Here is a 13,338-nt window from a genome sequence, read left to right on the forward strand (position 1 = left end):
TCCCTGGAAAATAGGGACCCGTGAAGGGTCTGGGACCCTTGGTCTGAACCGCAATGACTCTCGTGGGTTCACTCTCAAATCCAGGAGCAGGAGGCAAGCAAACAGTAATCTCTGTGTTGCAATTAGTGACTACGGCTTTGCATAGCTTTCAGTTATGGGCTGTTTCTTATTCAAGTTGTTGTATGGCAGTGATGCTGATGAACAAAGCATATCGCCCATTCTTAGGTGTGCTTACTTGGAAGCAGATTCCTCATGTAAGAAAAAAATGAATTTGGGAAAATAACTCATGATTTTGCAATGAAAAGGGCTAGGAAAATAAAGCTTTAGAGTGACTTATCTATTTATGAAATGTTTGCAGTTGCATTGGTCCAGGAAAGGGGGAGGAAATCAACATCACCAGACAGACAAATCACAATGCCCCTAGGCATGCAAATTAGTACTTGGTGATGGGCTGTGTGGAAGAGGAAACTTTGACATGTGAACCTTGTCATGCACCGATCAAATGCCCTTCTTCCACACAGATCTTAGGGATACAAAAGCCCCATTTCTCTGTCTAATTTCTCACTGTAGTCTTATTCTTAACTTAAAGGCTCCCTTAGGCATGAGAGCAGGATGACATTACAAAATCTTTCCCAGCATGTTTTGGTTGCCTGTTCTATTGCTCACACCTGTCATTTGCTGCAAAGATTGGATACTCAGATTGAGGCCAATCTAGAAGTATTGAGTGCACCTGCAATTCTCATGCTCAGCTCTGTCTGGCAGGGAATGCTAGCACAACCCAAAGGAAAGGACTAGGTGTGAACATTTTCCAGGGCACTGGAAGCCACTGGGATTAGCAGGTAAGTTCAAGTTTTACTGAAAATGATGGAAGATAGTTTGTCTTATGCAGAAAACACCAATTGCATGCAATTTATTCTATGTGTTGCACCTCACCATACATTTAAAGCACATTTAAAGTGCCCCCCAAGTCCTGGGAACTGTAGTTTTGTTAAGGGTAAGGGATAAACTACAGCTCTTGTGGCAAGATGTGCTTTATGTATGCAGCCTAAGCATAAACATCATGCTTATAGGGAGAAGCATTTTCAGAAAAAGCGACGTAAGCCTCCATATAATCTTTGGTGGGTGTATTTTAAGGATTAAATGCTGCAAAAAGTGTTGATGCTGACTTACTCCATAGGCTCAGGCCATTTCTGGCACCTTAAATGACATGTTCTCTTCACGTGCCAAGCCTTGCTCTTGCCCTGAGGTATTCTCTTGTGTAGAAATGCCTTGCAAGCTGGCCAGCCAATTAGTACTTTGCATTTTCCTACAGCAAAGGTACATGCTTCGCTGCGCAGATGAGAGAACGGCCTCTTCTTCTGAACTACTGGAAATATTGAGTGAGCCTCTAACAGGGAGCATGGTAGTGAATGCCTTTTCACGGGAACGGTTCATAAAATCATTCCAGCATTACAAGGACCCCTGCACTGGGGTTTATTTAGCAGTGAGGTTACTCAGGCCTGGATCCCTTTTATACATAGCTGTCAACGTTTCCCTTTTATAAGGGAAATTCCCTTATTCCAAATAGGATTCCTTGCAAGAAAAGGGAAAAGTTGACAGCTATGCTTTTAGAGAGATTTCCTTAGACAGAGTCAGAGCATCGATCCAATTAGCTGACTGTTGTCTACACCAGGAATTGCCACCTTTGGGGGGCCAGTCAGTATTTCTGGAAATTTGAGAAAGCGGATTTAGGAGTTTTGAACCCAATACACATCACTTTTGTACTAGCTTACATTGAATTACGTTTGCCATTTTAATGCCCGTTTACACAGTTTGGAGATTTTTCCTTGAGCTCCTTCCAATCCTGTTTTATTCTTACAAACCTGAAGAATTTGGTGCCATCATTTTTAACTACACTTACTGATATATGAGACCTGTCCTGTTATCCCATGACTGCTAAGCTAACCCAGCAGCAGTGGATGCTTCATGCTTCAGCACTGGGGAGCCGAGAGCAGGCGGGGGCAGAGCTGGCGTGCGTCCTGGGGGCGGGGCACACCACCTGCAGGGACGTGGCACCCAGCATGGGCGGGGAGGGGCAGCCACGATGGCACCCTACCAGGATCACGCTGCCAGGGGCGGTGAGCTCCCCCTGCACTCCTCTTCCTCCGCCAGTGCCCAGCAGTCTTTGATGGGGGGTTTAATCGAAAGCCTTTTGAAAGTCTCAGTATCTAATGTCTACTGGCTCTCTCTTCTCCATGTGCTTATTAACACACTCAAAGAACTGTAAAAGGTTAGGGAATGAGGACGTACCCTTGAGAAGCCATGTTGCTTTTTTCTTCATGGAGATTTGTTCTTCTATATGCTTTAGAATTCTGTCTTTAATCATGCTTTCTACCGGCTCCACAGGAACAGATGTTAGATTAACCAGCCTCTAATAACCTGGAACAACAAACCTCTTCTAAATATTGGTGTTAGATTGGCCACTTTCCTGTGCTGACTTATGGAGACTGACTTTAGAGAAGTTACACATTTGTTGTTGTTGTTGTTAGAAGATCAACAATTTCACATTTGCCTTATTTAAGAACTCTCAGCTAGATGCCATTCCGGGCTTGATTTTCTTTTTTTAAAAAAAGAAACTTGTTAGTAAGCTCTAGAATTTCAATCTATGCCTTGATTCCTTTCCTGAGAAAGTTATTTTAAGCACAGAGATCTTCTATCTTCTTCTGTGAAGAAAGATGCAAAAGGCTTCCTTCCCCTCCTCTGTACTCTCCTTTTTTACAGGCTCATCCAGATTTCCTTTTGCACTTCCAGGCCCAGTTCAGAGCTTTAAAGCTCTGTGTCCAAGTAGGGGGTGGGTTTTTGGTCCTTGTGCTTTCCCAGGGAAAACCTGCATATTTTTCCGGTGAATCAGAGCAACCAGTCATCTGCTGAAAACCCAATTGCTGTTTGCTCCAATTCAGTAGTGAAACATGGGCTTTCCTGGGGAAAGCACAGGGATTTAAATAATAATAATGATGATGTTTGGACACAGAGCTTTAAAGCCCAGACCTGTGCCTACAAATGCAGTGCAAGTCTGGGTGAGCCCTTCTTTTAGCAAACCCTTAACTTCCTTGTCATCCAAGGATCCGCTGCCTCTCTTAAATAGTGTACCTGCACAGTGTACCTTTAAAGCACACCTGAAGTATATTCTTTTCCTGAAAGAATTATGGGCAACGCAGTTTACCCTTCACGGAGTTGCATTTTCCAGCAACCTGTAAACTACAGGGCCCAGAATTCTTTGAGGACAGAATGTGTTTTGAATGTGCTTTAAAGGTACAGTGTATACATAGCCATATTTAAATAAGTATGTGTTGATGGTCTCTTTTGGGTTTTCTTCTTCCAGCTATGTTACTTTGCTGCCATCCAATGGTGAGCAGAGATATGACGTGTGCTCTAAAATGCTTATCCAAGGGATAAGCTGTGCCAGTCCAGGAAGAAAGCAAGGATACCTTATTATGCATTTTTGAAATGCAGAACTAACTTCCAGGTCGGATGCTGTCATTAAGGGGGTGGAGGCAGCTGACAGAAGTGGCTTTTAGGTAGCCAGGAGTAGTGATCAGATTCTTGGCAGTCAGTGCTGTTCATGTTACTTGCTATCCTTGCTGCCTGAGCATCATAGAATTAAAAACATTCCTTTTTTTTTTTTTAAAGTTACATAACCCAGTAGGTATCATTGTGGACTTTGTTAAAAACAAAACAAAAATACATATATATGTGTGACCTGTAAAATTAAAATTAAATTAAAAGATGGCAGGAGCTTCAGGGAATAGTAGCAGTGAGAGGCTGCAGCAGAGGCAGAGGGCAAGAAAATGGACAGGATGCGCTGTTTAAGGCAGGAAGGCATTTTTTGGGGGAAGCAAAGTCTTGCTGCAGAAGATGGCAGGGAAGAGATGAGGAGTGGAGGAGAAAATAGAATGGCAGAAGCATTTCCGGGATCCTTTTCCACAGGGGCAGAGCTGCCCATGTGACAAAAGAGAGTAAAATAGTCACGCTGTGTGATGAAGCAAAGTTATGCCTCAGTGAAGGTTCCCTTGCGAAAACTCAGCCCATGGGTTACTTTGGCCAATTATTAGGGTGGCCATATCTCCTACTTCTGTGGTGTCCAAACTTTTTTCAAAGAGGGCCAGGTTTGAAATGAACATGCCTGAGGGCCGGCCAAAGTTGTTGAGCTTTTTTCAGGATTATTGAAGTTGTTGCTTTTTTTTTTTTTTTTTTTAGGAATTTGCCCCAAAGGATGTTGAGCTTTTTAAAGGATTGCTCCCCACAGAAATTGTTGGGTTTAACTTACATTTACACTTTGGTGTTGAGGAGACAGAATAGAAGACTGACAGTGATCAAACTTCAAAAAACAAGCTCTCCATTATTATTGGCATCTCCTTTCCTGGGCTGCTTCAACTCCTGAGACTGAGACTGCAGCAGCCTTTGTCAAACTGTTGCCCCAGATGATGGAGACTACAACATGCAGCACCAACAGCAACAGCTAGCATGACAACTGAGGCATGATTTGGTGAAGTGAAGATGAGTGTGGCCCGACCATTTTACCTGACATTCTTAAATCATTAAAATTAAATGCAAAGTTTATGCAAAGTTTATTGCAAATGGCATACTTTTCATTTCATCACATGGATGACAAATCTATACAGGTGTTAAATCCCTCTGCCTTTCATATCTGAAGGCCAGATGAAAAATAAATCCAGAAAGTTGAAATATATGTAAGGAACATTGCAAAGTACATTATAGTAATAAAGGTTGTCTGTCAACCTTTAAGTTCACAACATATGAAAAGGAACATAACACCAGGTATATATAAATATATTTATACCTACTCCACTTGTGGCCCCTCCCCATCCCCCACCCTCACAACTAGAAGAAAATGGAAGTGTTATAAACAAAATTGAGTGAAATCAAGGATGATGATGGGTATTTAAAATTCTGCAATTAACAATTTCTGCTGTAAAGGACATAAGATATTATTGTTAAAAACCATGGTGATTTTTAAAAAATGCATAAAATTAACACTGAAAAACTTCTTCAATAACTGAACTTCATAAACCCTTTGAGGCCTGGGCAAGCCAAGTCTTCCTGTTATATACCTGCTGGGATCGACAAGGCATCTGACCCTCACCTGAAACTCATAGCTCTACTGACGAGTTCTTTGGTCTGCCCACCAGATACCAGGCACTCTACTATTCAACTTAGGCCCCAGTGTTTTTGTTACAACCCCCTTCTCAATTAAGTAATCAATTTTAGTATAGAATTTAAATTCTCAAAACTTTCTTATTTGTTAATTCGAGCAGGTAAACTACTGCTGTCACTTCATTACAAACAGTATTTCTACTTGCAACACACTTCAGCGAACCTGCTTCTCTTCCTTTCACAGATATTTTGTTGCCATTTGCAACTGTAGCTGCCTCTGATTAGTTATCATTTAACTCTTGGGGGAAATAGTTAGCATCACATGTCATGTGCATGGAAGTTGCCGCACCAATTAACCAACTAGAAGGATTACTGTTTACAGCACCAGTTTTCCTATAACTTCATATTGCTGGATAGTTGCCACCCTGGAACGTTTCTTTATTAGTGCCACTTTGTTTTGTATGATTCCTTGTAAATGAAGGAAAACAACTTTTCTGCTTGTATATGTTGATAATATAATTTTGGTTACTGAGGACAATCAAGATTGTACAAAAACAAGATTGGGTGCAGGCCTGGCCAGGACATAGGTGCCCTGACTGTGACAAAGGTGACTTGTGTGCTTGCTTGCTTGCTTGCTTGCTTGCTTGCTTGCTTGATTAGCAGCTGTTGGGAACTTCAGTGTCCCTGCTCTCCCTTCTTATGGTCTTTATATTGGACCTGGAGACTCCAGTAGAGAGCATTCCACGTGACAGGGCAGGAGCTACACAGAGCAGGGCCTTTTCACTGGTGGTGCCCATTGTATGCCTCGCTCTTCCCAGACCTGCTCTCTTTTGGCCTGTATTTTGGAGCTTTATACTTTAGGAAGACTTTGGAAGAACTGGTTGAAAAGTCTTATCAGTCGCTGACATATGAGCGGATTTTATTTGCTGCTATTCTGGGCTTCTGGTGCACCAGGGTTTACACCAACCTAATAGAGTTGGCCAGGATGCCAGAAAGGATACAATTTACGAGTTTTCTCCTTTATCTGCACAAGAGGGGGTGTTCAGTCAACAGTGCAAAGGCTGAGCTAAAGCATTCCCTGCTGGTTGCCTGCTTTCAGCAATAGGGGGCGCTGTTTGGTAGTACCCAATTGGTTAGCTGTCAGATTCTAGAGCTCCCTGTTGGTGGCTCTTAGGTAATTCACAAAGCACAGAGTCCATTCATAAAACACAGTGTTCATTCATAAAGCAGTAACATAAATCTCCATTACTACATATTGGGTGTATGTTTCAGCGGTTGAACGTACAGGTTTATGACCATGCTGTAGTGTAGTGCTTATGTGACTGTGAATAAAAGGTGGCTGGGCTCATTGTCTCGGGGTTTGGGGGGGAAGAAGTGACAAAACTGATTTCCAATAAGTGCCCCCCTTTATTTCCATAACAAGTCCTTGAGTCTGTACTCTGAATAGTATACCAGGGACCTAGAAGGTGCAGGGCTTGTCAGTCCAACCCCTGTGCAGTCTCATCAGGGCTGACCTTAGGGCAATTAGAGCAATTTGGCCAAATTGGGCCCCTCATGTTGCTCCTAAGGTGGCCCCCCGCACCAGGGCAATCTAAATGGATTTTATTTATATCTATAAGATTTTGCAGACTTTGACTGTGAACTGGGGCCCTTCCAAAAAAAAAAATTCAAGTTGCACTCACTGCTTCAAATTGGACCCCACTGGCTAGCCCTGAGTCTCATAGTTGCTGGGCCTGAGTTGCGCTGCCCTTGCATGAAGTCTTGGGTTTACAATTTTGGGAGAGGGGAGACTGCGGCACTGGGGAGCGGGCAGGCTGGTGAGGCCCCCTAGATTTAGAGGCCCGAGTTGCCCTGCCCTCAGATGAAGTCTTGGGTTTGCAATTTTGGGAGAGGGGAGACTGCGGCACTGGGGAAAGGGCAGGCTGGTGAGGCCCCCTAGATTTAGAGGCCCGAGTTGCCCTGCCCTCAGATGAAGTCTTGGGTTTGCAATTTTGGGAGAGGGGAGACTACCTGCTGGGGAACGGGTGGGCTGGCGAGGCCCCCTAGATTTAGAGGCCCTAGGCTTCAGCCTACTTAGCCTATACATAAATCCAGCACTGGGTCAACGCGGCGGCCGCCCCTCTGCCACCGCCATCACTGCAGCATCAATGTCCCGAACGTGTATTATAGTATTTATTTATTTATTTAGACATCCCTCCCCCAGCTGACCAGATTGGTCAACCCAAGGAGTGACGCAGCCAGGGGCTCCCTAATGGTGCGGGGGCTAGCCACATGCCTCACGCAGAGGGGAGAGCTCTTGACAAGCCCGCAAAAAGGAAATGGCTTTGGTGGGCAGGCACTTGGGGGCCGCAAGAGATTGCTTTTTTCAAAATTGCCTGGGGGGCCATTTGAAACCAGCCTGGGGGCCACAAGTGGCCCCTGGGCCGGACTTTGGAGATGCCTGTCCTACTTTATAGGGGACTGTTCTCTGTTTAAAGATCCATCAGTCGGAAGGGCTGTCTACTTTAAAGAACCCTAAGTAGGGAGAGCAGGGGTCTTGAAGTTGTCCCTCCGCAGTTGGCATACTAACTGGACAGGCTCCTGAACAGATGCACAGGTCATGGTCTTCCCTGCTATGGTGAGATGTATTTTACTTCTACTTAAATTGTCTAAATTTCCACAGAGGTGTGTAAATGAACATATCAGACCTTCCAGGTGTCCCTATTTTCCAGGGGCAGTCCCAGATTTACAGAAGCTGTCCTAGTTTCTGACTTGATCCCAGAATGTCCCACTTTTCCTTAGGATGTCCCTATTTTCTACTTGCCTATTGTTCTAGGATACAAGGTTAGTACACAACAGACAGTCCTGGATTTACAGAAACTGTCCCAGTTTCTTATTTGATCCCAGAATGTCCCACTTTTCCTTAGGATGTCCCTATTTTCTACTTGCCTATTGTTCTAGGATACAAGGTTAGTACACAACAGACAGTCCTGGATTTACAGAAACTGTCCCAGTTTCTTATTTGACCCCAGAATGTCCCGCTTTTCCTTAGGATGTTCCTATTTTCATAGGATAAATGTTGGAGGTTATGATATGCAAACTCTGTCCCTTGTTTTGGCAAGGCACAAGTCATTTGCCTACCAGTTACCTTATTGCATCACTGCCAAGTTGGGTTGACTACAGCCCATGAGTAGGTTGCCTTCAACTGCTTGGCTCTCTTCGGGGACTCACCCAGACCTAGAGGCACTTTACTATGGTGGGCCTGTTCTCCATGATCTCGATGGTGTAGTTACTGCTGCAGAGGGTGCAGACCTGATGGTCTTCTGGTCTCACGGAAGGACTGTTCGGTATTCCACTTCATGGCCCATGCACTGACATGACACATGTGCCCCGTGTGGACAGCTGAGATCTAGGTACAATCAGCATGCGTGGGGCACAGTGGGATGACAATAACAAGCCCCACCTGTATCTTCTGAGCATGGCGGAGAACATGTGTAAGTTCTGTGCTCAAGGCGCAATCAGGAATGAAGAGGGAGCCGTGATCCCCATTCTATGTGTTCACTGTTCCAAGTTTTCAGGCATCGGCTCAGCGCATGGGCATAGCCAGGACTTATCTTTGGGGGTGGGCAGGACACCCACTTGTCATCATCCTCTTTCTGGCTCTGTCTAGCAGATCTGGAATGAAATGTCTCAACAACAGTTGTTTTAAATTGCTCTCTTTTGACTCCAAGTGCTCAGAAAGATCTGTCAAAATCTTCAGTCATTTGCAAATACAGATAAGTGGTAAACAGATGAAAACATTGGCAGGATTATTGTAATAACCTGCAGTTTTATAAGAGTGTATATTTAAAGAAGATGAATAAATGAGCAAATTGGGTTAATTTGGATATACAGAAGATAATAAAAATAAATTTAAGGAACCGCAGAAAGAGGGGGAAGGAAGTCAAGTTTTGAAATGTCAAACAATTGTAAAATTATTGAAATGTATAAAATTAGTGAAATGTATAAACTTGAAAAGTATAATTTTTTTAAAAAAAATCTTCAGTCATTCGAAAACTAGGAAATTAAATAAAAAATAACACCAGGGAGTAGCTTCCATGCAGTTAATGAGTATATTTTGCAAAATTACAAAGAAGACGCCTTTTTTCATCTTTTAAAAAAATCTAAACTAAAACAAGTTTTCTTGGATTTGCTGAAAACGTTTTCAGTACTTCCTTCTCAAATTCCTCCTTTTTTCCAATACAGTTTTTTGGTGCTGTAATGAGTATGGGTTGCTCGTGCGTAAGTTGCCGCCTCTCCTGGCTATGTTGCCTTGTTTAAACCTTTCTGTCTGGACAGCCCTTCACTTCGTGGCTGCCTCAGTCGCTAGCAGAATCCGTCAATGGGCGTTTCTTAAACCTTTTCCAACATAAAAGTTGTTTGACGCCAAGTCTCCTCCTACTCTCCCTGCGCGGAAGCCTTCTGCGCAGGGAGGGCGTGGGTAGCGGAGGACCCGTGCTCTCCCCGCTGGTGTCCGGTGAAGAGTCCTGGAGCCCTCTCACCGATTCCCCCATCTGCCCCCCTTTATCTCTGGTGTTGCTTCCCTATCTGCTGAGCTGCCTCTCTCCCTGCTGGGCCCTTCTCCAGCATCATTTGAGAGCCTCCCCTCCGCCTCTAGCTCCGATGTCAGTTCCCTGACAGGTGCACACTCATTAAGCCTAGCCCATTGAGACGTTCCCCTGTCATTGTCGACCTTAGCCAGGTCATCACCCTCCGCAAGGTACTGAATGACAAGTGTCCTCAGTGAGCATTTCAATTTCAAATATTCTGATTATTTCTACTTTTAGTTAAGTGTTTTTATTTATTTACTGGACTTAGGCAGGGGCGAAGGAAGACTAACCGGCACGTGGTGCCGGGTGTGGGGCAAACTGCCCAGCGGTGCATACGCGTGCGCCGTACGTATGGCACATGCACGCCACCACTACGTACTGCATGTGCGCATGCACATGCGCAGTACATAGTGGCGGCACACATGCGCTGTGGGGCTGTTTGCGGCCAAAGCTGCTCAAGTGCCGTACGGATGGCGGCGGGATCCTCTGCTCATGGCTGCAGTAGCGGCGGGTGGATCCGTACAAGTGACATACAAGCCACTCAAGCACCATGCAGACAGCAGTGGGATCCCTCTGCCGCCACTGCCGCCATGAGAGGAGGATCCTGCACACACGGCTGTGGTGGCGCGATGGCTGCGGCTTGTGCCGCCATGCCCGGGGGCAGTGGGGTGAGCCCCCCGCCAGGTGCCTTCTTGTCACCCCCTTAGAGATGGCACCTGGGATGGACCGCCCCTGCCCCCCTTCCTCATCAACTGGACTTAGGCTGCTCCCGTGGCTACGTCCATGGCTCAGTGCTTCACTAACTACCCTGAAGGCCCAGGAAGTAGCTCACACAGTGGTACCTTGGGTTAAGTACTTAATTCGTTCTGGAGGTCCGTTCTTAACCTGAAGCTGTTCTTAACCTGAAGCACCACTTTAGCTAATGGGGCCTCCTCCTGCTGCCGCGCCGCCGGAACATGATTTCTGTTCTCATCCTGAAGCAAAATTCTTAACCTGAAGCACTATTTCTGGGTTAGCAGAGTTTGTAACCTGAAGCGTATGTAACCCGAGGTACCACTGTATTTCCCCCGGCAATTGCCTGAACTTCCTTACAAAGACCCGGTCTCACATTTTGAGAACTATGGGCTAAAATCAGCCTTTAGCCAATGGACTACACACAATCCCTAAGACATGTTTTGTGCTACTAGAAGACTGTTTATCAGAATCCTGGAAACCTCTGCTTTCCTTTGCTTCCTGTCTTTCTCGATTGCAGAAGGAGCAACTTTGAACCCAGGCATGCCAGAACTTTCTTAAGTTCCAAATAGGCCATTCTTTTTATTCTTGCTCTCCAAAACCTGACACTAGGATTCCTCCCCATCCCCACTGTGTAACAACTACGAATGCTGATATGATCCACATTGCAGGGATTCTATTCCCCGGGGTCTGTTTTTGGTATTTGAGATTAGTAGTTGTTGTGAAAACACAGAGTCTCAAAATGAGATCAGAAAAGATATGTGCCTTTCATCTCACCTTTAGAGGTTCCAGGAGTGTGGGCTACAAACTAGTACACAATGTGCTTGTACTTGGCATTCTCACATCATCTTTCTCAGGGAGCCTAAACCGTTAACATTTATTTTGTTTGGTTGAGTTTTGAAATTTTTTATTACTAAATAATACCAGTTTGGTTCCTAGTCAGGCTAATGAAAGCTCTGCAGATCTGGATAAATGCGATTTTGGTTCACACAGGAAAATTCATAGTATTATGCCAGTTTGCAGATGTGTGTGGTAGGATGATGAATAGACTTTTTGTTGTATTTTTTTTTTAACTGATCTGCTGCATACCATTTTCTTTGTAGCCTTGGGTCGGCTTTTATTTTTATGCCTTTTTTTTTTTTACTCTTCAGTTATTGCTTTGGAATTGCTTGTATTTCTTGTTTAATACTGTTGCTTTATTGCTGTTTTTATTGATTTGTTATGCAGTGCGCAACCTTGAGCCCTCCATGTAATTTAATATCTGGGAAATATACATCAGGCAGTGAATGTTTGGGCATGTCTTCTCTGGGGTGGCACCCTGCTTTAGTGTGTCCCTTGAAATTCAGCTAGAGCTTATGCCAATGGTATTTAGATACTAGATTAAAACATAATTTTTTACATGGCCTTTTAGAAATTTTCATTGATACTCAGCTGAGAGTTTGTGATTCAGTGTGCTTTGCACTACTCTTTTTATATAATTTTGTGGTTTACTGATATTATGATTTTATGGAAGTTTATTACTCAATGAGTTCTTTAGATTAAGGGCAAGACAGAAACCATCCAAATAAATAAAAATAATAGGGATTATAATTAAAAGTAACAATTACAATGCACTGCTTTGAATTTAGTTCGACTCTTTCTATAGACATACAAAAATGTATTTAACAGATGGGCATCTATTGGTCAACTCCAGAGAAAATTATCTCATGATTTCTGCCAGGGGAAAAGAATATGCCTCTAGCATAACTTTTCATATGGCTTCCCCCCACAGCCGATACCCTTTCTCTCTTTGTTTTCAAAGGGAAATTACAGTTGCTAAAAAAAGAACACACAGACGACGACTTTCTTTGCAATATACAAAAGGAATGAGTCACACAGAGCCATGCTCTTAAGAGAGAAAAAAGGAAAAGGAAAAGCAATTCTCTCTCCAACTCATCAAATTTCTCATCCAAAGGCTTACATCTGCAGTGTTTTTTAAAAGCTGCTTTCGTAGGCTGGTTCCCACTTCTTGAGGCAGATATCCTTCCGACTTGTATGCTGATTACCTGGAAACAGAATCATAGAATTGTAGAACTGGATGGAACAAAGAACGCCATCTAGTTCAACCTCCCGCAATGCAGGAATATTTCACCCAAATATAAAACCTCAGAAAAAATATAGTGGATGAGAGATCGACTAGAGATCCCTTGCATATCTATCTGTCATGTCTGAGGCATGAATAGCTAAGGGTGGTGGGACAAATTCAGTTCAGCTGGCATTTAATAGTGGGGTAAAAGATCATCATCGGAGACCTTTCTTCAACTGCCCCCATGGTGGGCTAGGAGAGCTGAAAATAATGCAGAGTTAACACCAAATACACTACTTATGGTAAATGAGCACCATCGCCACTAGAGGGCTGTGAAAATTTGTGTCCCAAGCTTTTTAGACTCATCTACCCGTGTACTATCTGATACCAAAGAGATGCATTGGTTGCCAGATGTGAAATATATTGGCATTATTTTCAGCTCCCCCTACCCCACTGTAAAGCCGAATGTATTGAGTTTCTACTTTCCATAGCCATATGAGAACCCTCCCCCCAAAAATGATCGCATATCTGAACTTTGTGATGCAGTTCTTCAACAAGAACATTTACCAAAAAAGTCTGCATTACTATGACTGGAATGTAATTGAAATTAATAAGATTTTGGAATGCAGAAATAAAGAATCTAGCACGCGGGTACCAATTTATCTAAATTATATAATTCGGTATTTGAAAAATTGGTATTAATAATTGTGTTATAAATCGGTATTGTTATAATGAGGCTTTTATTGGATTGTAATTGAAAACTAATAAAAAATATTATTATTATTAAAAACAAAAATGTCTGCATTAAGGACAGGAGGG

This window comes from Podarcis pityusensis (genome assembly GCF_964106645.2).
Source record: "Podarcis pityusensis genome assembly, chromosome: 4".
Classification (NCBI taxonomy): domain Eukaryota; kingdom Metazoa; phylum Chordata; class Lepidosauria; order Squamata; family Lacertidae; genus Podarcis; species Podarcis pityusensis.